Source organism: Meles meles, chromosome 7, assembly GCF_922984935.1.
Source record: "Meles meles chromosome 7, mMelMel3.1 paternal haplotype, whole genome shotgun sequence".
NCBI lineage: Eukaryota > Metazoa > Chordata > Mammalia > Carnivora > Mustelidae > Meles > Meles meles.
Window position 1 is genome coordinate 87,943,391 of NC_060072.1, and position 25,926 is coordinate 87,969,316.

At 38.1% G+C, this 25,926-nt stretch overlaps 2 protein-coding genes and 1 non-coding gene across 5 annotated transcripts in view; 1 reads left to right on the plus strand and 2 right to left on the minus strand.

Moving 5' to 3' along the window:
• LARP4 (La ribonucleoprotein 4) overlaps positions 1 to 25,926 on the plus strand; it is a 218,377-nt gene that overhangs the window by 95,562 nt on the left and 96,889 nt on the right. The gene's annotated exons all lie outside the window — the stretch shown is intronic.
• The window catches only part of FAM186A (family with sequence similarity 186 member A), a gene marked incomplete at its 5' end in the record, with an annotated part of 79,775 nt that overhangs the window by 37,670 nt on the left and 16,179 nt on the right, over positions 1 to 25,926 (minus strand). The window lies entirely within an intron of this gene.
• LOC123947703 lies at positions 22,394 to 22,539 on the minus strand. Its single transcript, XR_006819785.1, has one exon. It is a non-coding gene; the product is annotated as a U4 spliceosomal RNA (small nuclear RNA).

The window sequence follows — 25,926 nt, forward strand, 5'->3', positions numbered from 1 at the left end:
GTCAAATTTGTTGGTGTGGAGTTGCTCATAATATGTTCTTATAATTGTTTGTATTTCTTTGGTGTTGGTTGTGATCTCTCCTCTTTCATTCATGATTTTATTTATTTGGGTCCTTTCTCTTTTCTTTTTGATAAGTCTGGCCAGGGGTTTATCAATCTTATTAATTCTTTCAAAACAATAGCATTTTTCACAGAACCAGAATAAATAATACTAAAATTTGTATGCAACCACAAAAGACCCTCCCTACCCAAAGCAACCTTGAGAAAGAAGAACAAAGCATGGAGTAAAAGTTCATATTTTAAGTTACACTATAAAGCTATAGTGGGGTGCCTGGGTGACTCAGTCAGTTAAGTGTCTGACTCTGGCTCAAGTTGTGATCCCAGGATCCTGATCAGAGAGCCTGCTTCTCCCTCTCGCTCTGCTGCTCCCCCTGCTTGTGCTCTCTATCTCTTTCTCTCTCAAATAAAATCTTTGAAAAAATAAAGCTGTAGTAATAAAAATGGTATGGTGCTGGAATAAAAATAGACACATGGGTCATGGAAGAGTATAGAGAACCTGGAAATAAACCCACAAATATATGGTCAATTATCTTTAACAAAGTGGGAAAGAATATGCAATGGGAAAAGACAGTCTCTTCAACAAATGGATTTGTATCAACCCACATTTGTAGCTTTCACTTTGTTTTATTCTACATGTAGGTGTAAGCCTCTGTTTACTTCTTTATTATGTCTTCCAGTGAAGTTTGACCTAAAATGCCTGTTATTAGAAATTTCTTCCCTTAAAAAAAGGAAATTACTCTCCTTTTATTTACCCTCACACTAATATTAATTATTTAAAGTATGAGTATAGATATTTTAATCTATGAATTTCACCTCAGGAATGAAAGGGATGTTAAAATATTTTAAAAGGAAACAGTGAATCTGATAGATGATGAACCACCACTCCCACCTTTTCCAACTTTATTACCCTTTCAATTTGGTTACAAACAAACTGAACTCTTTCTACACTCCTTACAATAAGAGTAAGATTTGGGGGACGCCTGGGTGGCTCAGTGGGTTAAGCCTCTTCCTTCCACGCAGGTCATGATCTCAGGGTCCTGGGATCGAGCCCCGCATCAGGCTCTCTGCTCAGCAGGGAACCTGCTTCCCCTTCTCTCTCTGTCTTCCTCTGTGCCTACTTGCGATCTCTGTCAAAATAAATAAATAAAATTTAAAAAAAAGAATAAGATCTGGATTTTGCAAACCCATCATGGAAAAGGAATAATCAGATATTTAGGTACTGGAAATATTGCAATTAGAAACAGATGATGCAAAAGATAGGAAGGAAGGGAGGGAACAAGAGAGGGAGGTATAATTGCAGCAAATAATTTAAGTCAAGAGCACAGAAAGGTAGACACAAAGCTTGATAAACCAAGTGATGAAAAATAACACTACAAGCTAACCCATAGCACGGTGATGAAGGGAAAAAAAATACCAAGTCCTCAAAAATTCTTCCAGAAAACTAAAAAGGCAGTAGCAGTTCCAAACTCATTCTTTGAGGCCACTGCCCTGATACCATGGCCAGATAAAGACACTACAAAAAGAACAAATGAAGAAAACGAAGGGAAGGGAGGGAAAGGAAAGGAAAGAGAGGGAAGGAAGGAAGGGAGAGAGAAAGAAGGATGGAAGGAAAGGAGAAAAGGAAGAGAAGGAAAGAAGAGAGAGAGGAGAAAAGAAAGCTATAGATCAACATACCTGATGAATATTGATGCAAAAATCCTCAACAAAATACTCTCAAACAGAATTCAACAGCCCATTAAAAGAATTATATATTATGGGTAATTGGGATTTATTCCTGGAATGCAAGAATGGTTCAACATATGAAAGCCACTCAATGAAATATACCAAATTAACAGAATCCTAGGAATACCACCACGTGATCATGCAGAAAAAGCATTTGACAAAATTCAACACCTTTTCATGATAAAAACATAGAAAAAAACTAGGAATCAATAGAAACTTCCTGAACATGATAAAGAATATATATGAAAAATCTAGAGGCGCACTTGGGTGGCTCAGTCAGTTATGTACCTGACTCTTGGTTTCAGCTCTGGTCATGATCTCAGGGTCCTGGGATTGAGCCCCACATTGGGGGGGGGGGTGTCCCTGCTCAGCAGGGAGTCTGCTTGTCTCCCTCTCTCTCTGCCCCTCCCCCCTGCTTACACAGTCTCTCTCTAAAATAAATAAATCTTTCTTTAAAAAAAAGACAAAGAAAAACCCAGAGGTAATAAATAGTCTCAATAGTGAAAAACTGAAAGGTTTTCCTCTGAAGTCAGGAACAAGGCTAGGATGGCCACTTTCACCACTTCTAGTCAACATATTACTCTAAGTTTTAGCCAGAGCAATTAGGCAAGAAAAAAAATAATAAAAGACATCCAAATTTGAAAGGAGAAAATAAAATTGTATGTTTTCAGATGATAGGATCTTATATGTAGAAAACCCTAAAGATGACACACGTGAAAAAACTGTTAGGGAGTGCATTGAATGTGAGGATTGCTCTGGGTAATATAGACATTTTAACAATATTTGTTTTTCCAATCCATGAGCATGGAATATTTTTCCATTTCTTTGTGTTTCTCAACTTCTTTCATAAGTGTTCTATGGTTTGCAGAGTACAGATTCTTTACCTCTTTTTAGATTTATTTCTAGATATCATTTTTGGAGAAATTGTAAATGGGATCAATTCCTTAATTTTTCTTTCTTCTGTCTCAGTGTATAGAAATGCAGCTGATTTCTATGCATTGATTTTATATCTTGCCACTTTACTGAATTCCTGTATGAGATCTAGCAATTTTAGGATGGAGTCTTTGGGCTTTCCGCATAGAACATCATGTCATCTGTGAAGAGTGAGAGTTTGACTACTTCTTTGCTGATTTGGATGCCTTTTATTTCTTTTTATTATCTGATTGCTGAGTACTATATTGAACAGCAGTGGTGAGAGTGGACATCCCTGTCATATTTCTGACCTTAGCAGAAAAGCTCTCAGTTTTTCCCCATTGAGAGTGATGTTTGCTGTGGGCTTTTTGTATATGGGTTTTACGATATTGAGGTATGTTCCTTCTATCCCTACACTGCAGAGTTTTAATCAAGAAATAATGCTGTATTTTGTCAAATGTCGACATCAACAGAAGAATGGATAAAGATGTGAGATCTCTCTCTCTCTCTCTCTCTCTCTCTATATATATATATATATATATATATGTATGTGTATATGTATATATATACATATATATATATATATAATGGGATATTACTCAGACATTAGAAAAAATGATATCTTACCATTTGAAATGATGTGGATGGAACTAGATGGTATTATGGTACCCTCTAGTGACAGAAAGACAATTATCATATGATTTCACTCATATGTGGAATTTAAGGAACAAAACAGAATCATAGGGGGAGGAGGGGAAAATAAAATTAGATGAAATCAGAGGGAGACAAACCATAAGAGACTCATAACTATAACTATAGGAAACAAACTGAGGGTTGCAGGAGGGGAGGCAGTTGGAGGGAATGGGATAACTGGATGATGGGTATTAAGGAGGGCATGTGATGTAAAGAACACTGAGTGTTATATGCAACCAATGAATCACTGAACTCTACCTCTGAAACTAATAATATACTATATGTTAATTAATTGAATTTAAATAAAATAAAATTTAAAAAATAAAATAAAATGCAAATTATCTGGAGGGGGAAAAAAACTGTTAGAACTGGTAAATGAATTCAGCCAAAGTTGTGGCATATGAAGTCACATGCAAAAATCAATTGCGTTGTTAAACACCAACAATGAACAATCTGAAAAGGAAATTAAGAAAACAAATCCATTTACAATAGTATCAAAAGAATAAAATACTTAATAAACTTAATCAAAGAGGTGGAAAACTTGTACCCTTATAATTTTCACCACAAAATGTTCAGAAGAAATTAAAGAAAACACAAACAAATGGAAAGACATTCCATGTTCATGGATTAAAAGACTTCATATAAGACATAAATACTACCAAAACTGACATATTTAATGCAATCCCTATTAAAATTTCGATAGTATTCTTTTCTTTTTTTTAAAGATTTTATTTATTTGACAGAGATCACAAGTAGGCAGATAGGCAGGCAGAGAGAGAGAGGAAGGGAAACAGGCTCCCCACTAGCAGAGAGCCTGATGTGGGGCTCGATCCCAGGATCCTGAGATCATGACCTGAGCCGAAGGCAGAGGCTTTAACCCACTGAGCCACCCAGGCGCCCCTTGATAGTATTCTTCTTTATCCATTTGTCCGTTGAAGGGCATCTTGGTTCTTTCCACAGTTTGGTGACTGTGGCCGTTGCTGCTATGAATGTTGGGGTACAGATGGCCCTTCTTTTCACTACATCAGTATTTGGGGTAAATACATAGTAGTGCAATTGCAGGGTCATAGGGAAGCTCTATTTTTAATTTCTTAAGGAATCTCCACACTGTTTTCCAAAGTGGTTGCACCAACTTGCATTCCCACCAACAGTGTAAGAGGGTTCCTCTTTCTCCAAATCCTCTCCAACACATGTTGTTTACTGTCTTGTTAATTTTGGCCATTCTAACTGGTGTAAGGTGGTATGTCAATATGGTTTTGAATTGAATCTCCCTGATGACTAATGATGATGAACATTTTTTCATGTGTCTGTTAGCCATTTGTATGTCTTCATTGGAGAAGTGTCTGTTCATGTCTTCTGCCATTTTTTGACGTGATTATCTGTTTTGTGTGTGTTGAGTTTGAGGAGTTCTTTATAGATCTTGGATATCAGCCCTTTGTCTGTAGTGTCATTTGCGAATATCTTCTCCCATTCTGTGGGTTGCCTCTTTGTTTTATTGACTGTTTCCTTTGCTGTGCAGAGATCAGAGAGGAAAACAAAACATGAGAGACTGTGGACTCTGAGAAACAAACTGAGGGTTTTGGAGGGAGAGGAGTGGGGGATTGGGTGAGTCTGGTGGTGGGTATTATGGAGTACACATACTGCATGGAGCACTGGGTATGGTACATAGACAATAAATGCTGGAACACTGAAAAGAAATAAAATAAAATGAAAAAATTTTTCAATAGTAATTTTTGCAGAGGTAGAAAAATCCATTCTAAAATTTGTATGGAATCTCAAGGGACCCTGAATACCCAAAATAGTCTTGAGAAAGAAGAATAAAGTTGGAAAGCACACACTTATCATTTTTAAATCCTAGCACAAAAGCAATGGTAATTAAAACAGTCTATTGACATAAAGACAGATATATAGACCAAGGTAGACTTCTGCATATATTATCAAGTGGTTTTTAAAAAGATTTATTTATCCATTTGAGAGGGAGAGAGAGAAAGATATCAGGGGGAGTGGCAGAGGGAGATGGAGAGAGAGAATCCCAAGCAGACTCCCTGCTGAGCTCAGAGCCTAACACAGAGCTCCACCCTCCAAACCCAAGAGCCAAAACCAAGAGTTGGATGCCCAACTGACTGAGCCACTACGTGTCCCTCCAATGATTTTTGATAAGGGTGCCAAGACCATTCAATGGGGGAAAAACAGTCTTTCAGCAAATGGTGTTGGGAAAACTGGAGATCCATGCAAAAGAATGAAGTAGAAAATTACCTTACAGCATATACAAAAATTAACTCAAAGGGGGAAAAAAACAAAAAACAAAAAAACCTAAGCATAATATCTAAAGTTATAAAGGAAAAGAAAACATAGAGGGAAAATCTTCCTGATACTGGATTTGGCAATGAGTTCTTGGATTAGATACCAAAACCACAGGCAATAAAAGTAAACATACATTGGACTAAATAAAATGTAAAACTTTTGTGCATGAAAGGGCACAATCAACAGATTGAAAAGGCAACCTATGGAATAGCAGAGACTATTTGCAAATCGTATCTCTGGTAAGGAGCTAATATCCATAATACACTAATGAACTCCTACAACTCAACATTAAAAAAAATAATGACTCAATTTGAAAATGGACAAAGGATTTAGAGATTTATTTATTTTAGAGAAGGGGAAGGGTCAGAGAGAGTTTCAAGCTGACTCTGCACTGTGTCCAGAGCCTGACAATCTTACAATCCTGAAATCACAACCTGAGCTGAACCCAAGAGTTGGATGTTTAACCAAATGTGCCACCCAGGTGCCCCCAAAATGGGCAAAGCCTGTAAATAAACATTCAAAAACGATATACAAATGGATGACAAGCATATGAAAGAAGCTTAACATCATAATCTTTAAGGAAATGCAAATCAAAACTACAATGAGATACCCATTAGGTACCCATTAGGATGGATACTATTTAAAAAAAACAAAATAATAAAGGTTGGTGAGGATGTAGAAAATTGGAACTCTTGTGCACTGTTAGTGGGAACATAAAATGGTGCAGCTACTATGGAAAACAGTATGGTGGTTCCTCAGACAAACCATAAATGACTCTTAATCTCACAAAACAAACTGGGGGTTGGTGGGGGGAGGTGGGATTGGGAGAGGGGGAGCGGGCTATGGACATTGGGGAGGGGAGGCGAACCATAAGAGACTATGGACTCTGAAAAACAACCTGAGGGTTTTGAAGGGTCAGGGATGGGAGGTTGGGGCAACCTGAGGGTTTTGAAGGGTCAGGGGTGGGAGGTTGGGGGAACAGGTGGTGGGTAATGGGGAGGGCACGTTTTGCATGGAGCACTGGGTGTTGTGCAAAAAGAATGAATACTGTTACACTGAAAAAATAAATAAAATGAAAAAATATTTAAAAAAAAATTAAAAATTAAACTACATATGATCCAACAATTCCGCCCTAGGTATATAAAGAATTTAAAACAGGAATTTGAACAAATGTTTGTCCTCCAATTTTCATAGCAGCATTACTCACAGTAGCAAAGAGATGGAAACAACCCAAGGGCCCAGTGATTAATGAATGGGTAAACAAAATATGATATGTACACACAATGGCTCAGTCATTGAGCGTCTATCTTCAGCTTAGGTCATGATCCCAGGGTCCTGGGATTGAGCCCCATGTCAGTCTCCCTGCTCAGCAGGAAGCCTGGTCCCTTCTCCCCCTGCTTGTTTCCCTCTCTCACTGTGTCTCTCTCTGTCAAATAAATAAATAAATAAAATCTTAAAAAAAAAAGATTTACCAAAAATGTATAGTTAGCATCATACTTAATGGTGAAATTCAAAAGTGCTCTAAGGATTCTGCTCTAATCGCATACTCAACATTATATAAAGGTCTTACCTATTCCAATAAGGTAAGAAAAGGAAATAAAAGAATGAAGATTGGAAAGGGTGGGATGCCTGGGTGGCTCAGTTGGTTAGGCGACTGCCTAGGGCTCGGGTCATGATCCCAGTGTCCTGGGATCGAGTTCCGCATTGGGCTCCTTGCTCTCCGGGGAACCTGCTTCTCCCTCTGCCTCCTGCCACTCTGCCTGCCTGTGCTCTCTCTCTCTCTCTCTCTCTCTGACAAGTAAATAAATAAAATCTTTTGAAAAGAAAAAGATTGGAAAGGGAGAAATGAAATGGTATTTATTTATTTATTTATTTGACAGAGAGAGAGATCACAAGTAGACAGAGAGGCAGGCAGAGAGAGAGGAGGAAGCAGGCTCCTTGCTAAGCAGACAGCCCGACTCGGGGCTTGATCCCAGGACCCTGGGATCATGACCTGAGCCGAAGGCAGAGGCTTTAACCCACTGAGCCACCCAGGTGCCCCAATAAAATAGTTTTTATTTACAGACAAAAATATTATTTATATAAAAACTCCCAAAGAGTCTACAAAAAAGCTGTCATTAACATGTTCATAGGATAGGAGACCAGTATACAAAAACCAAAACTGTAGGGGCGCCTGGGTGGTACAGTTGGTTGAGAATCTGACTCTTGGTTTTAGCTCAGGCTGTAATCTCATGGATTGTGGGATTGAGCCCTGAATGAATTGAGCTCTGTGCTCAGCAGGGAGTCTGCTTGAGATTTTCTCTGTCCCTCTCCCTCTGCCAATCCTGCTGGTGCTCTCTAAAATAAATAAATCTTTAAAAAAAATAAAAACTGTATTCCTATAAACTAGCAATAAATTGGAAATTGAAATTTAACAAAACTACCATTTGCAATTACACTAAAACATGATATATGTAGGAATAAATCTAACAAAATAAAAATCCATACACTGAAAAATACAAAACATTAATGAAAGATATCAAAGAAGATCTAAGTAAATGATAACAATACCCAGCACAGACAAGGATATAAAACAACTGGAACTCTCATATATTGCTGGTGGGAATGCAAAATAGTTAAGCCACTTAAGATAAGAGTTTGGCCGTTTCTTATAAACTTATGGTTCCATAAGACCTAGTAATACCATTCCTAGGTATTCACTCAAGAGGAATGAAAACTTATGTTTATACAAAAACTAATGCATGAATGTTTGTGGTGACTTCATTCATAATTGCTCCAAACTGGAAATAATCCAAATATCCTTCAACTGCTAAATGAATATTTTATGCTAAAACAGATTCAGATGACTACATAGGGTGATTTGATTTATAAAGCATTCAAGAAAGGGAAAACTATAGGCACAGAAAACTAATAGCTGCCAGGGGCTGGTGGAGGAGTTGACAACAAAAAGGCACAGGAGAATTTTTTGAGGAGAAGGAACTATTTTAAATATGGATTTTGGTGGTGGTTACACATCTGTATGCCTTAGGCAAAACTCCCAGAACAACACACCAAAAGGATGAATTTTATTGTACGTGAATTTTATCTTAATTTTTTAAAATTGTCCAATTAAAAAATGTACAGGAAGTAAAATCAGACTATCTGGATATGATTCCAGTATCTACCATATAACAACTATGGCTTTAAGGCAAGCCTCAAAAATCTCATTTTTCTCATCTATTGAATAGGATTAAGAATAGTACCTATTCAGGGGCGCTTGGGTGTCTCAGTGGGTTAAAGCCTCTGCCTTCGGCTCAGGTCATGATCCCAAGCTCCTGGGATCGAGCCCCACATCGGTTCTCTGCTCAGCGGGGAGCCTGCTTCCCCCTCTCTCTCTCTGCCTGCCTCTCTGCCTACTGGTGATCTATCAAATAAATGAATAAACTCTTAAAAAAAAAAAGAATAGTAGCTATTCAGGGGCATCTGTGTGGGTCACCTGTTAAGTGTCTGCCTTCAGCTCAAGCCATGATTCTAGGGTCCTGGGATCCAGCCCCACTTTGGACTCCCTGCTCGGCGGGAAGCCTTCTTCTCCCTCTCCCACTCTCCCTGACAAATAACACATGTAGTGTTGTCTTCTTGTCTATTTATTTTTTTCTTTATTTATTTATTAATAAATATATATATATATATATTTATTTATTTATTTATTTATAGACAGAGCACAAGTGGGGAGGGGCAGAGAGGCAGGGAGAGGGAGAATCCTAAGCAGACTCTGCTCAGTGCAGAGCCTGATGCAGGGCTTGATCTCAAGACCCTGAGATAATGACCTAAGCCAAAATCAAGAGTCAGGGGCTTAACCAACTGAGCTACCTGGGTGCCCCAATAAATCCCAAGCAGAATAAAGGAAAAGACGTCCATACCTAGATAAACTATATGAAATCCAGGAGTGTTACCCATGATAAATGTTACCGGTTGTTACTTACTATGTGCCACAGGGGTCAAAGAGTCAGAGTAAGGGAGTGGGTAGAGGAATCACTATAATTTGAGCATCTAATCTAAAGCAGTTTAGAACCTGAGATGCGGGAGAAAACCAAATGAACCCTTGTGTATCTATTGTCCAGCTAGAGAAACAGAATATTTTTAAAGGCTCCTGTGCACCTGCCCCCATATCAACTGTATCCCTTTCCTAATGCCCAGAGATAATTACTATCCTGAATTTTATTCTCTATACTTTAAATACTATAATCAGGGGCGCCTGGGTGTCTCAGTGGGTTAAAGCCTCTGCCTTCGGCTCCGGTCATGATCCCAGGCTCCTGGGATCGAGCCCTGCGTCGGGCTCTATGCTCAGCAGGGAGCCTGCTTCCCCCTCTCTCTCTGCCTGCCTCTCTGCCTACTTGTGATCTGTGTCTGTCAGATAAATAAATAAAATCTTAAAAAAATACTATAATTGACTTAATGATGACCCTCCCCCAAAAGTATCAGGTCATAGTTCCTGGAATGTTCAAAATGTTCCTTCATATGGAAAGAGAGTCATTGCAGATGTGATTAAATTAATGATCTTGAGGTGGAGAGACTGTTTTTGAATTATCTCAGTGAGCCCTATTATAATCTCAAGTGTCCTTCTAAGAGGGAGGCAGAAGTTGAGGTCATACAGACACATACAGAGAAGGCTCAATGTGAAGATGGGGCAAAGAGAGATGTGAAGCTGCTGGCCTCGAAGATTGGAGTGAAGTGGCCACAGCCAGAGAATGCTGATAGCCACCAGAAGCTAAAAGAAGCAAGGAATGGATTCTCTCTGAGGGAGAGTCCATAGAGAATGCAACCCTGCTGACATCTTGATTTCAGCCCAGTGACCCACATTTCAGCCATTTGATCTCTCGAACTGTGAGAGAATAACAGTCTGTTGGTTTATACCACTTGGTTGTCAAAATTTGTTTTAGCAGAGAGAAACCAGAGTATGTTGCCCCAAAATATGCCTCTTTGACATAAAACCTATTGAATTGAAGGAAATTAAGCAGCAGCAAATCCAGGAAGAGTTCTCTCTACCCTACTTCTCTTCTGCCTAATGGCAGGATAAAACTTTTCACTAAAGACAGTTTTATCAGCACCAAAGGAATCAGCAAATAAGCCTCACTCCATTCGTTTTCTCCCATATCTTCCCGCAGTTCACCACCATTGCTTTCCTTTGTCCTGTCATTTCTCCACAAATGCGTTATTCTTTATTGAAGATGCTACTATAAGCACTTTGAGTTACTCTTTTTTAAGGTTTCTTCTATATGCTTTGTACTACACTTGTTAATAAACTGTTTTTCTTTAATTAGTTTGTCTTTTAAAGAGTCCTGGCTGAAAACCTAAAACGGATGAAGTTTTGCCTCCCCTACAGCAGACACACACGCACATTTCTCTAGACAATAGAGCGTAGTTTTGTCTTCTTGATTCTCTATATACTTCTGTGACTTGCTTTCTTCCCCTCAACATTGAGTTTTCCAGTTTATCCATATTGAAGTATATATCTATAGATCATTCATTTTCACTAACATCTGTTTTTTATAATGAAAATACACTTATTTACGTGTCTATTCCTGTATTGGCTTGTTAGCAGTATTTTGCCTTTCAAACATTTCTGAACATTCCTCCTGGTGCATATATGTAAGAGTTTATCTAGAGCTGTGCTACATGGAGCTACCGAGCAACTATAACAAGGCAAGTGTGACAGGAAATACATTTTTAATTAAACTAAACTAATTTAAATTTAAAAACTAATAATGTTATACAATTATTAGAAAATTTTGTTTGGAAGAACTTGATATGTAAATATACCTTTTCAACTACAAATTTTATGAAATCTAAACATAGATCTCTTTTTTTAAGATTTGAATTATTTATTTGACAGAGAGAGATACAGCGAGAGAGGAAACACAAGCAGGGGATGTGGGAGAGGGAGAAGCAGGGAGCCCCATATGAGGCCCATCCCAGGACCCTGGGATCATGACCTGAGCTGAAGGTAGACACTTAACAACTGAGCCACCCAGGCACCCTAGATCAAGTATTTCTTTTCCTTTCTGTTTTTTTTTAAAGATTTTATTTATTTATCTGATACACAGAGATCACAAGTGGGCAGAAAGGCAGGCAGAGACAGAGAGAAGGGGAAACAGGCTCCCCGCTGAGCAGAGAGCCTGATGCAGGGCTCCATCCCAGGACCCTGGGATCATGACCTGAGCTGAAAGCAGAGGCTTTAACCCACTGAGCCACCCAGGCGCCCCATAGATCAAGTATTTCTAATGAAAATTTACCATATGCAATCTGAGATGTACTGTAAGTGCAAAATACATGCTGGATTTCAAAGACTTAGTTAGTAATGAAAACAACGTATATCTCATCACTAATTTTTATGTTAATTAAATGTTGAAATAATAGTATTTAGGATAAAATAAATTATTAAGTTCACTTTTATCTCCTTAGTTTTTATATTGTGTTTTCTTTATTAGGTTAGGGTGTACAATATAGTGATTCAACCATTGCATACATCACCTGCTACTCATCGTGACAGGTGCACTCCTTAATCCCCATAGCCTTATTTTACCTACTTTACCTGCCTCCTCGCAGGTAACCGTCATTTTTTTTCTCTATAGCTATGAGTCTGTTTCTTGGTTCGTCTCTCTCTCTCTCTTTTTCCTTTGCTTGTTTTTTTGTTGTTTCTTAATTTCCGCATGTGAGTGAAATCATGTGGTATTTGTCTCTCTCTGACTGACTTACTTCGCTTAGCATTATACTCTGTAGCTCCATCCATTGTTGCAAATGGCAAGTTTTAATTTTTTATGGCTGAATAATATTCTTATATATGTATATACATATATACATACACACACATATATAATGTATGTATATATCTCACATCTTTTTTTATCCATTCATCAGCTGATGGACACTTGGACTGCTTTCATAGTTTGGCTATTAAAAATAATGCTGCTATAAACATAGGGGTGCATGTACCCTTCAAATTAGTGTTTTTGTGTTTTCAGGGCAAATACCCAGTTGTGCAATTCCTGGATTCTAGGGTAGCTCTAGTTTTAATTTTTTAATTAGGTAGCTCTATTTTAACTTTTTGAGGAACCCCCATACTATTTTCCACAATGGCTACTCTAGTTTGCATTCCCACCAATAGTGCAGGAGGGTTCCTTTTTCTCCACATCCTCACCAACACTTGTTATTTCCTGTGCTTTTGATTTTAGCCATTCTGACAGGTGTGAGGTGATAGCTTCTTGATTTGTATTTACCTGATGATGGGTGATGTTGAGCATCTTTTCATGTGTCTGTTGGCTATCTGGATGTCTTCTTTGGAGAAATGTCTTTTCATGTCTTCTGCCTATTTGGTAATTGGATTATTTGGTTTTGGGGAATTGCATAGTATCTGTTCTTTATATATTTTTTATTCAAACCCTTTATTGGATATGTCATTTGAAAATATATTCTCCCAATCAGTAGGTTGCCTTTTAGTTCTGTTGATTGTTTCCTTCACTGTACACAAGCTCTTTATTTTGATGTAATCCCAATAGCTTTTTATTTTATTTCCTTTGCCCTATATCTAGAAAAATGTTGCTACAGCTGATGTCAGAGAAATTACTGCCTGTGCTCTCTTCTAAAATGTTTATGGTTTCAGGTCTCACATTAGGTCTTTAATTCATTGAGTTTATTTTTGTGTATGGTATAAGAAAGTAGTCCAGGATCACTCTATTGTTCATAGCTGTCCTGTAGTCCTAATGCCATTTGAAGAGACTGTCTTCTTCCCATTACATATTCTTGCCTCTTTTGTCAAAGATGAATTGTCTATATAATTGTGGGTTCGTTTCTCAGCTTTCTTGTTCCATTGAGCTATGTGTATTTTGTGCCAGTACCATACTCTTGATTACTACCACTTGGTAGTATAACTTGAAATCTAGAATTGGATGCCTCCAGCTTTGCTGTTTTGTTTTGTTTTGTTTTTTTCATGATTGCTTTGTCTGGTCAGGATTTTTTTGTGGTTCCATATAAATTTTAGGATTTTTCCTCCTAGTTCTATGAAAAAGCTCTCAGTATTTTGGTAGGAATCACATTAAATGTGTGGATTGCTTTGGGTAATACATTTTAACAATATTTGTTTTCCAACCCATTTCCATTTCTTTGTGTCATCTTCAATTTCTTTCATCAGTTTTATAGTTTTTTTCAATTTCTTTCACAGTTTTATAGTTTTCAACAGGTCTTTCGCCTCTTTGGTTAGATTTATTTCTAGGTATCTTTTATTTTTGGCGCAATTGTAAATGGAATCATTTTCTTAATTTCTCTTTCTCCTGCTTCATTATTGGTGTACAGAAATGCAACAGATTTCTACACACTGATTTTATATACTGCAACCTTACTGAGTTCTGATAAATTATCAGTTCTAGCAGTTTTTTGGTGGAGTCTTTAAGGTTTTCTTTCCTTTTCTTTTTAAGATTTTACTTACTTGACAGAGCACGAGCAGGGGGAGCAGCAGGTGAAGGAAGAGGGAGAAGCAGGCTCCCCACTAAGCAGGGAGCCTGATGCGGGACTCAATTCCCAGGACCCTGGGATCATGACCTGAGCTGAAGGTAGACGCTCAACCAACTGAGCCACCCAGGCACCATTCTTTTAGGTTTTTTTATATATAGTATCGTGTCACCTGCAAATAGTGACAATCTAATTTCTTCCTTTTCAATATGGATGCTTCATTTCTTTTTCTTGTCGGGTTGCTAATCTAGGACTTACAGTACTATTTTGAGTAAAAGTGGTGAGAGTGGACATCCTTGTCTTGTTCCTAACCTTAGGGGAAAAGCTCTCAGTTTTTCACCATTGAGTATGATATTAGTTGTGAGTTTTTCATATATGGCCTTTATTATGTTGAGATATATTCCCTGTAGCCCTACTTTGTTGAGGGCTTTTATCATGAATGGGTGTTGTACTTTGTCAAATGCTTTTTCTGCATTTACTGAGGAGATGATATGGTTTTTATCCTTTCTGTTATTGATGTGATGTATTACATTGATTGATATGAAAATATTGACCACCTTTGCATCCTGGAAATAAATCCCACTTGATTGTGGTGAATGATTTTTTTTGACATAGTCTTGGATTCTGTTTGCTAGTATTTTGTTGAGAATTTTTGCATGTATATTCATCAGAGATATTGGCCTGTAGTTCTCCTTTTTTATGGTGTCTTTATCTGGTTTTGGTATCAGGGTGATACTTGCCTCATAGAATGAATTTGCAAGTTTTCCTTTACCTATTTTTGGAGTAGGTTTGAGAAGAATAAGTATAATCTTTTCTTTAAATGTTTAAATTCGGGCGCCTGGGTGGCTCAGTGGGTTAAACCCTCTGCCTTTGGCTCAGGTCATGATCCCAGGGTCCTGGGATTGAGCCCTGCATCGGTCTCTCTGCTCAGCAGGGAGCCTGCTTCTCTCTCTGCCCGCCTCTCCGCCGACTTGTGATCTTTGTCTGTCAAATAAATAAATAAATGTTTAAATTCTTTGAAGAATTTGCCTGTGAATACGTCTAGTTCTGGACTTCGATTTGTTGGGAGTTTTTTGAATTACTGATTCAATCTCCTTACTGGTATTTAGTCTGTTCACATTTTCTATGTCATCCTGCTTCAGTTTGGGGAGGTTGTATGTTTCTAGGAATTTAGCCATTTCCTCTAGGTTATTTAATTTGTTGGCATATAGTTTTTTATAATATTCTCTTGTAATTGTTTGTATTTCTGTGGTATTGGCTGTTATTTCTCCTATTTAATTGGCCATTTTGAGGGGTTTTTTTGTTTATTTTTGTTTTTTGGGTTTTTTTTTAGTCTGGATAGAGGTTTATCAATTTTGTTGACCTTTTCAAAGAACCAGTTCCTGGTTTCACTAAACTGTTCTTTGTTGATGTTGTTTTTGTGGGTTTGTTTTGTTTTTTAGTTTCTATATCATTTATTTCTGCTATAAACTTTATTATTTCCTTCCATCTACTGGTGTTAGTCTTTGTTCGTCATTCTTTTTCTAGTTCCTTTAGGTTAAGATTGGTTGTTTGAGATTTTTCTTGCTTCTTGAGGTAGGCCTGTATGTATTGCTATAAACTTCCCCCTTAGAATCACTTGCTGCATCCCAAAGGTTTTGGATCATTGTGTTTTCATTTTTGTCCATTTTCACATACTTTATGATTTCTTCTTCAATTTCCTGGTTGACCATTTATTGTTATTTAATATTTAATCTCCATGTATTTTGCTCCTTCCAGATTTTTTTGTGGTTGATTTCTGATTTCAAAGCAATGTAGTCAGGAAAGACGCACAGTTTCACTTCAGCCTTTTTTAATTTGTTAAGATTTGTTTTGTGGTCTAATATGTGATCTCTTCTGGAGACTGTCCCGTGTGTAGTTGAAAAGAATGTGTATTCTGCTGTTTAGGATGAATTTTCTGAATATATTTGTTAAATCCATCTGGTGCAGTGTGTCATTCAAAGCCACTGTTTCGGGAAGCCTGGGTGGCTCAGTGAGTTAAGCCTCTGCCTTCAGCTCAGGTCATATTCTCAGGGTCCTGGGATCGATCCCTGCATCGGTCTCTCTGCTCAGCAGGGAGCCTGCTTCCCCTCTTTCTCTGCTGCCTCTCTGCCCCACTGGGCAGAGCAACAGACTCTCTCTGTCAAATAAATAAATAAATAAAATCTTTATTTTTAAAAAGGCCACAGGGTGCCTGGGTGGCTCAGTTGGTTAGGCGACTGCCTTCAGCTCAGGTCATGATCCCGGAGTCCTGGGATCGAGTCCCACATCAGGCTCCCAGCTCCATGGGGAGTCTCCTTCTCCCTCTGACCTTCTCCCCTCTTATGCTCTCTCTCTCTCAAATAAATAAGTAAAATCTTAAAAAAAAAATTTTTTTTTTAAAGGCCACTGTTTCCTTGCTGATTTTCTATTTGGATGATCAGTCCATTGATGGATGAGTGTGTTAAAGTCCCCTATTATTTTTGTACTTTGTACTTTTGTACTTTGTATTTTTGTATTTTGTAATCTACTAGTGTAGATTAGTTCCTTTATATTTGTTATTAACTGTTTTTGTATTTGGGTGCTCCCATGTTGGGTGTGTATATATATATATATATATATATATATATATATTTATTTATTTATTTATACTTGTTATACCTTCTTGTTGGATTGTCCCCTTATGATTATATACTGTCCTTCTTTGCCTCTTATTAGTCTGTGTTTTAAAGTCCATTTTGTCCAATATAAACATTGCTACTCAGGCTTTGTTTTGACATCCATTTGCATGATAAATATGTCTCTATCCCCTCACTTTCAATCTGTGGGTGTCTTTAGCTCTGAAATGAGTCTCTTGTAGGCAGCATATAAATGTGTCCTGTGTTTTTTTTAAATCCATTCTGTCACCCTATATTTTTTAATTGGAGTACTTAGTCCATTTACCTTCAAAGTAATTATTGATAGGTATGTATTTTTGTCATTTTACTTGCTTTGTGGTGGTTTTTATGATTTTTCTCAGATCCTTCCTTCTCTTTCTCTTTCATAGTTTGTTGGTTTTCTCTAGTGATATACTGCGGTTCTCTACTCTTTATTTTTTGCATATCTGTTACTGTTTGTGAGTTGTGGTTACCATTCAGTTTATATATAACATCTTCTACATACATATACAATCTATATTAAATCGATAGTCACTTATTTTTTAACTCATTTTTCCTCCTTCCCCCTCTACATTTCAGATACTTGGTATCACCTTTTACATCCTTTTCTTTTGTACTTCCTGTTTTTATTACTCTTACTTATGGCTTTTGTTTTTCATTCATTGTCCCCCTTAGCATTTCTTGTAGGGCTGATTTAGTGGTCATCAATTCTTTTAACTTTAGTTTGTCTGGGAAATTCTTTCTCTCCTTCTATTCTGAATGATAGCTTTGTTGGGTAAAGTATTTTTGGCTGTAGACTTTTCCCTTCCAGCCCTTTAAACACATCATGCCACTCCCTTCTGGTCTGCAAAGATTCTGGGGAAAAATCAGCTGTTAGTCTTATGGGGTTTCCCTTTGTATGTAACTGTCTACTTTCTTCATTGAAATTCTTTATCACATTCTTTTTTTTTTTTTAATTTATTTGACAGAGAGGAGATCACAAGTAGGCAGAGAGGCAGGCAGAGAGAGAGAGAGGAGGAAGCAGGCTCCCAGCTGAGCAGGGAGCCTGATGTGGGGCTCCATCCCAGGACCCTGAGATCATGACCTGAGCCGAAGGCAGAGGCTTAACCCCCTGAGCCACCCAGGTGCCCCTATCACATTCTTTTGCCATTGTAGTACTGTGTTGTGGTATGGACCTCCTTGAGTTGAAATTTTGGGGGCTCTCTGTGCCTCCTGAATCTGGATCTCTGTTTCCCTCTCAGATTCAAGAAGTTTTCAGATATGTTTCTTCAAATACATTTTCTGTCCCCCTTTCTCTTCTCTCCTCCTTTTGGGGTCCCTATAATGCAAACATATTACTTTGATGGAACCGCAGAGTTCTCTAAGTCTATCTCTATGCTGTTTGTCTTTCACCTGTTCAGTTCTATAGTTTTCCATTATTCCGTCACTGATTTGTTCCTCTACTTCCTGTAGCCTACTGTTTATTCCATCTGTTGTATTTTTAATTTCATTTATTGATTTCTTTATCTCTGATATGTTTTTTATCTCTTTGTCAAGGGTATCACTGATGTCCCTCACCCCTTTTTTTTTTTAAGATTTTATTTATTTATTTGACAGATAGAGATCACAAATAGGGAGAGAGGCAGGCAGAGAGAGAGAGAGAGGAGGAAGCAGGCTCCCCGCCAAGCAGAGAGCCTGACGCGGGGCTCGATCCCAGGACCCTGGGATCATGACCCGAGTGAAAGGCAGAGGCTTTAACCCAATGAGCCACCCAGGCGCCCCTCCCTCACCCTTTTTTAAAGTCCAGTGAGTATCTTTATGGTCATTACTTCAAATTCTGTGTCGGGTATATTACCTATTTCTCTTTCACTTAGATCTCTTGCTGTGATTTTTGTCTTGTTCTTTTATTTGGGATATATTTCTCTGTTTCCTCTGTGTTTATTTTTCTCTGTTTCTCTCTGTTAAGAAAGTCAGCTGTGTCTTCTGCTCTTGAAGGTAGTGTGGGTAGTGATTTTATAAAGGTAGAATATTTTATGAAGAGGTCGTCCTGGAGTGCCCAGCAGTGCAGTGCCCTGTTCACCAAAATCTGGCACCTATACGGAGTCTCCTATGTGTGTTGTTTGTGTCCTGCCATTGTGTCTGAGTCACTTTTCCTTGCAGTCCACATGCCTGCACTGACTTTTTGTCTGTTGTGGGCTATGCTTGCTCTCTGTAATGTTAGTGAGATCTAGGCAGGCTGGATCTGAGGGGATGTGACAGCAAAAAGGCTTGGGGTAGTGGTGTTAGCAAAATTTGCCACTGAGGCTAGTCCTAAAATAGACCCCCAGAGTTGGGTACAGTGTACAGGAAGAGTTGTGGCAGCCTGGGGTCCCAGGCATCTTTGTGGACAGTGGCTAGGCAGGGCATGTGCACAGCATTATGAAATTTGTACTGAGCCACTAGTCCTGGACTGGCTTCACGAAAGTATAGCAGCATCTGTGTGTGGGGTGGGTGATATCTGTGCACGAGAAAGCTGGGCAAGGTGCATGCAGCATTAACAAAATTGCACTGAGCCCACTGCCCAGGCCAGCAGACTTCTAGTGGGTAGACCTCAGGAGAACTCATGGATGGGGTACACTGCTAGCATCGTCTGTGCTGAGCTGGATCCTGCAGGAGACTCTTAATTTATGCTGGGGGAAGAGGAATGGTGCCTGCCAGATCCTTGTTCCCAGAGAAGTCCCCCCAACAATCTCCAAAATCAGTATAAACAGATCTCCCTCCAGTTGTGCAAGCTGTAGTTTCTATGTTGCCTCTCCTCAGGCTGTTGTTTCTTTAAGGGTGGGGATGCAGCCATTACTGGCCCTCCTGGCTCACTCAGTGCTGACTCAGCTGACTTTTCAAGCTCCAGGCTCCAAGTCCCGTTGGTTATACAAACTCTTGGAATTCAACCCCTCTGATCTTCAAGGCCAGACATTATGGGGATTCATTTTTTCTGTGTGGGCTCTCTGGTGCTTTCCCCTCTCCATGACCACAGCTCCCTCCCCTTGTAGGCAGTTCCCAACCACTATTTCTGCCTTTCCTAAACTCTCCTCATGCAACTTTTCCACATTTAGTTGTGAAGTTTGTTCTGCCAGTCTTCAAATCACTCTCCAGTTTAATGTCGTAGATCTGAGTGATATTTAGTTATAAACATGTGACTGGTTAAACTTAGGATCCTCACACTCTGCCATCTTTCCCTTGCCTCCCAGTTTTTAGGAAATTTAAAGCTTCATATGTAGTTCACTTTAAGGGGTGTCTCACTTGCTCAGCTGGTAGAGCATGTGACTCTTGATCTCAGGGTTGTGAGTTCAAACCGCACATTGGGTTTCATTTGACTTTCTGTGATAATCAATGAACTTGATCATCTTTGTAAATGTTTATGAAATGACTATTTCCTATTCTATGAAATGACTGTTTATGTATTTTGTTAATTTTTCTGTTGAGTTATTTTTCTTATTGATTCATAGGAATTCTTTATATATTCTGAATACTATTTTTTAATTTGTTTTATGGTGTTAAATATCTTCTCTCAGTTTGTGGTTTGTTTCTTCCTGTCTATAGTGTTTTGATCAATAGAAGATCTCCTTTTTAATGTAGAGGAAGTCATCAGTCTTTTTCTACCTTAGGGTCTTAAAAAGACTCTTCCTCACATTTAAGTGTAAGATAGGGAAGTAAAATCGTTTATCAATAAGCTTAACCAGTTGTCCCAACATCATTTATTAAGTATTATCCACTTCCCTCTCAGATACTCAGTGCTAGCTCTATCCCTGCATGACAGTCTATTTCTGAGCTCTCTGTTTCATGGCCTTATATATCTACCCCTGGGCCAATGTTTTAATGTTTTAACTAAAATTGCTTTATAATAAATCTTTATCTCCCTTAGGAATAGTATCATACCTTGTTGTACTTCTACAGCATTGTCTTCACTATTCTTGAAATTTACTTCTTCTATTAAATTTTAGGATCACCTTGTCATGTCTCATGAGTTACCTTTTTGGGATTTTTTTTTTTAAAGATTTTATTTATTTATTTGACAGAGAGAGAGAGATCACAGGTAGGCAGGGAGGCAGACAGAGAGAGGAGGAAGCAGGCTCTCCAAGGAGCAGAAAGTCAGATGCGGGGCTCGATCCCAGGACCCTGGGATCATGCCCTGAGCCAAAGGCAGAGGCTTTAACCCACTGAGCCACCCAGGCGCCCCACCTTTTTGGGATTTTGATTGGATTTGCTTTAAATCTCTACTTTGGTTTGGGGATCATTAACATATTTGAGTCTTCCTTTCCATGAACATGGTTTTCTCACAATTTATAGTTTCATTATTTTTTCCTTCTTTTTTTTAAAGTATAGTTGATACACAATGTTGCATTAGCTTCATATGTACAAATTATATGGTCTTTCAATAATGTTTTGTAATTTTTATCAATAAAGTTTTATAATTTCTACATAAATGTCTTGCACATTATTTTTGTTATTTCTAGTTTCCTGAATGTTTGTATACGCTCAAAATTCATCTATTGAAATCCTAACCCCCGACATGGGAGTAAGGTTAGGAAGTGAGGCCTTTGGTAGGTGATTAGGTCTTGAGAGTGGAGACCTAATGAATGGGATTATAAAAGAGATTATAGAGAACTCTCTCCTTTCCACCATGTGAGGACACAGTAGTATGTCAACAATATGCAACCTGGAGAGGGCTCTCACAAGAACTTGACAATTCTGGCACCCTGATCTTGGACTTCACAACTCCAGAACTGTGAGAAATAAATTTATCTTGTTTATAAGCCACCTTGTCTATGGTACTTTGTTATAGCAAACAAAACTGATGGAGATAGTGCTTGTATTTCTATTGAGATTATAAATGGTGTATTTTCTTAAATTTTCTGTTTCTTGAAAGTATATAGAAATGTGATTGATCTTATATCTTAAATGGTATTGATCTTATATTCAGGAAACTTATATTCAGGAAACTTTTGGGCTTTTTGGTAATTGTAATATTTTGTACATCCTTCCAGTGTGTGTGTGTGTGTGTGTGTGTGTGTGCTAATCATTCCTTTGACAACTAATTATTTGTCAGATCTTCCCAATCCTTATTCTTTTTGCATCTTTTTTTTATTTTTATTTTTATTTTTTTTTTTATTTATTTATTTGACAGAGAGAGAGATTACAAGTAGGCAGAGAGGCAGGCAGAGAAAGAGGGGGAAGCAGGCTCCCTGCTGAGCAGAGAGCCCAATGTGGGACTTGATCCCAGGACCCTGAGATCATGACCTGACCTGAAGGCACAGGCTTTAACCCACTGAGCCACCCAGGCGCCTCCTTTTGCATCTTTTAAAAAAAATATTTATTTATTTTAGAGAGAGTGTGTGCACAAGCAGGAGGAAAGGGCAGAAGAGGAGGGAGATGGACAAGCTGACTCTGCACTAAGAGTAGAGTCCAACACAGGGCTCAGTCTCACCACCCTGAGATCACGATCTGAGCTGAAATCAAGAGTTGAGTACTTAACCAAATGAGCCACCCAGGTGCCCCTCTTTCTGTGTCTTTTTATCTCAATGCATTGGCTGGAATTTCCAGAACTATAAGACTACAAGTCTTAATGGTGGGAGTTCTTGTCTTTATCCACATTTTATAGGGTATAATTTTAAAATTAGGGAAAAGTTTTCAATTAGCAATAATCGCGCCTCGGATAAACCTCATTGGCTACGATACTGCCACTGCACAAAGCTATAATTTTAAAATTAAACCATTAAGTATGGTGTTGTTTTTTTTTTAAGTAGCCTCCGTGCTGGGCTTGAACCCACAGTGTGGGATTTGAACTCACAACCCTGAGATCAAGACCTCACCTGAGGGGCGCCTGGGTGGCTCAGTGGGTTAAGCCGCTGCCTTCGGCTCAGGTCATGATCTCAGGGTCCTGGGATCGAGTCCCGCATCGGGCTCTCTGCTCAGCGGTAAGCCTGCTTCCTTCTCTCTCTCTCTGCCTGCCTCTCTGTCTACTTGTGATCTCTCTCTGTCAAATAAATAAATAAAATCTTTAAAAAAAAAAAAAAGACCTCACCTGAGATCAAGAGTCGGATGCTTAACCAACTGAACCACCCAGGTGCCCCAAGTATGATGTTTCTTATAAGCGTTTTATAGTTACAGTTTATCAAATTAAGGATATTTCTTTTTATTCCTAGTTTTCTAAAAGACAACATGCATTAATTGAGTTTAGAAAAAAAATGTTTTCCAACTATTGAGTTGTGTTATGATTTTCTCCTTTAATTTGTTAACATGGTGAATAACACATTAATAAATTTCCTGGAATGGGCCTTACTTCGACATAATATATTACCCTCTTCATATTTGGCTTCACTTTGTTAGTTTCCTGTGGCTGCTATAACAAATTTCCACAAAATTGGTGATATAAAGAAACTGAAATTTATTATCTCACAGTTCTGCCAGCCAGATATCTGAAATCTGTGTCACTGGGCTATGATCAAGGTGTCATCAAGGCGACACTCCCTCTGGATGCCCTTGGGCACAATTAACCCCTTGTCTCTTGCAGCTTCTAGTGGCTGCCAGCTTTATTTGACTGTGACCTCATCAGTCCAATTTTTAAATTGAGTATCGTCAAATCTCTCTCTGCTCTGTCTTCTTATAGTCTTCTCGTCTATATGTATCATATCTCCCTCTGCCCCTTATAAGGGCAATTGTGATTGCATTTAAGGCCTATCTGGAAAATCCAGGATAATGTATCTACCTAAAGATCATTAATTTAATCATACCTGCAAAGACTTCTATATAAGGTAACATTTACAGGTTCCCAAGTTTTAAGTCCTGATATCTTTTATTTTTTTATTTTTTGGTGGGGTACAGGGCACACACTTTGTTTGCTAATATTTTACTTGGAGTTTTGCATCTATATTCATGGATTGTCCAACTTCTCATAATACTTTCTAATAATCCTTTGCATTTCTGTGGTATTGGTTGTTATTTCTCTTCTATCTCTGATTTTGCTTATTTGTGTCCTTTTTTTTTTCTTTCTATGAATCTAGCTAGAGGTTTATCAATTTTGTTGATATTGTCCAAGAACCAGCTCCTGGTTTCATTAATCTGTTCTACTGGTTTTTTAGCTTCTATTTCATTTATTTCTGCTTCAAACCTTAGTATTTCCTTCTACTGGTCTTGGGTTTTGGTTCTTTTTCTAGTTCCTTTAGGTGTAAAATTAGGTTGTTTATTTGAGATTTTTCTTGCTTCTTGAGGTGATCCTGTATTGTTATAAACTCACCTCTTAGAATTGCTTTTGGTGCTTCCCAAAGGTTTTGGACCATTGTGTTTTAATTTTCATTTGTCTCCATGTATTTTTTTTTTATCTCCTCTTTGTTTCTACATTGACCAATTAATTGTTTAGTGGCATATTATTTAACCTCCATGTATTTTGCTCTTTCCAGATTTTTTTCTTGTGGTTGATTTCTAGTTTTATAGCATTGTGGTCAGGAAAGATGCACGGTAGTACTTCAGCCTTTTCAAATTTGTTAAGGTTTTTTTTGTGACCTAATATGTGATCCCTTCTGGAGAATGTTCTGTGGTCACTTGAAATAAATGTGTATTCTGTTTTAGGGTGGAATATTCTGAATATATCTGTTAAGTCCATCTGGTGTAGTGTGTCAGTCAAAGACATTGTTTCCTTGTTGATTTTTTATTTGGATGATCGGTCCATTGATGCAAGTGCATGTTAAAGTCCCCTATTATTATTGTATTGCTGTAGATTAGTTCTTTATATTTGTTATTAACTGTTTTGTTTTTGTTTTTGTTTTGTATTTGGGTGCTCCAATGTTGGGTGAATAAATATTTATAATTGTTATACCTTCTTGTTGGATTGCCCCCTTATGATTATTATACTGTCCTTCTTTGTCTCTTGTTATGTATGGTCTGTGTTTTAAAAAACCATTTTGTCCAATATAAGCATTGCTACTCAGGCTTTCTTTTGACATCCATTTGCATGATAAATATGTCTCCAACCTCTCATTTTCAATCTGCAGGTGTCTTTAACTTTGAAATGAGTCTCTTGTAGGCAGCATATAAATGTGTCCTGTTTTTTTTTATCCACTCTGTCAGCCTATGTGTTTTGATTGGAGCATTTAGTCCATTTACATTCAAAATAATTCTTGATAGCTATGTGCTTATTGCCATTTTCTTACTTATTTTATGGTTGTATTTGTAGTTCTCTCTTCCTTCCTTTCCTTGGTCTTATCTCCCATGATAATTTGGCTTTCTTTATTGATATACTTGGATTCCTTTCTCTTTATTTTTTTGCATGTGGTTACCATTAGGTTTATATACAACATCTTTTGCATATAGCAGTCTATATTAAGTTGATAGTCATTTAAGTTTGAACCTATTCTTTACTCCTCTCCCCCCGACATGTTAGGTATATGATGTCATACTTCACATCTTTTTATTTTGTGAGTCTCTTGACTGATTTTTACAGATACGCAATTTTTTTTAAAGAATTTATTTATTTATTTGACAGAGAGAGAGATCACAAGTAGGCAGAGAGGCAGGTAGAGAGAGAGGAGGAAGCAGGCTCCCTGATGAGCAGAGAGCCCCATACGGGACTCGATCCCAGAACCCTGAGACTATGACCTGAGCCGAAGGCAGAGGTTTAACCCACTGAGCCACCAGGTGCCCCAACAGATACACTTTTTAAAAATACTTTTGACTTTCCTACTTTTTGTTCTCTTACATTGTCTTTTCATAAAAAGAGTCCCCTTTAACATTTCTTTTCTTTTTTTTCACATTTTATTTATTTATTTGATAGAGAGAGAGAGACAGCAAGAGAGGGAACACAAGTGTGGGGGGGGGTGGGACAGAGAGAAGCAGACTTCCTGCTGAGCAGGGAGCCCAATGCGGGGCTCAATCCCAGGACCCTGGGATCATGACCTGAGCTGAAGGCAGATGCTTAATGACTGTGCCACCCAGGCGCCCCCACACACACACATTACTTGTAGGTTTCTTTTAGTGGTCATAATTTTTTAAACTTTTGTTTGTGTGGAGAACTCTTTATCTCTCTTTGTATTCCGAATGATAGCCTTGTTGGATACAGTATCCTTGTCTACAGACTCTTCCCTTTC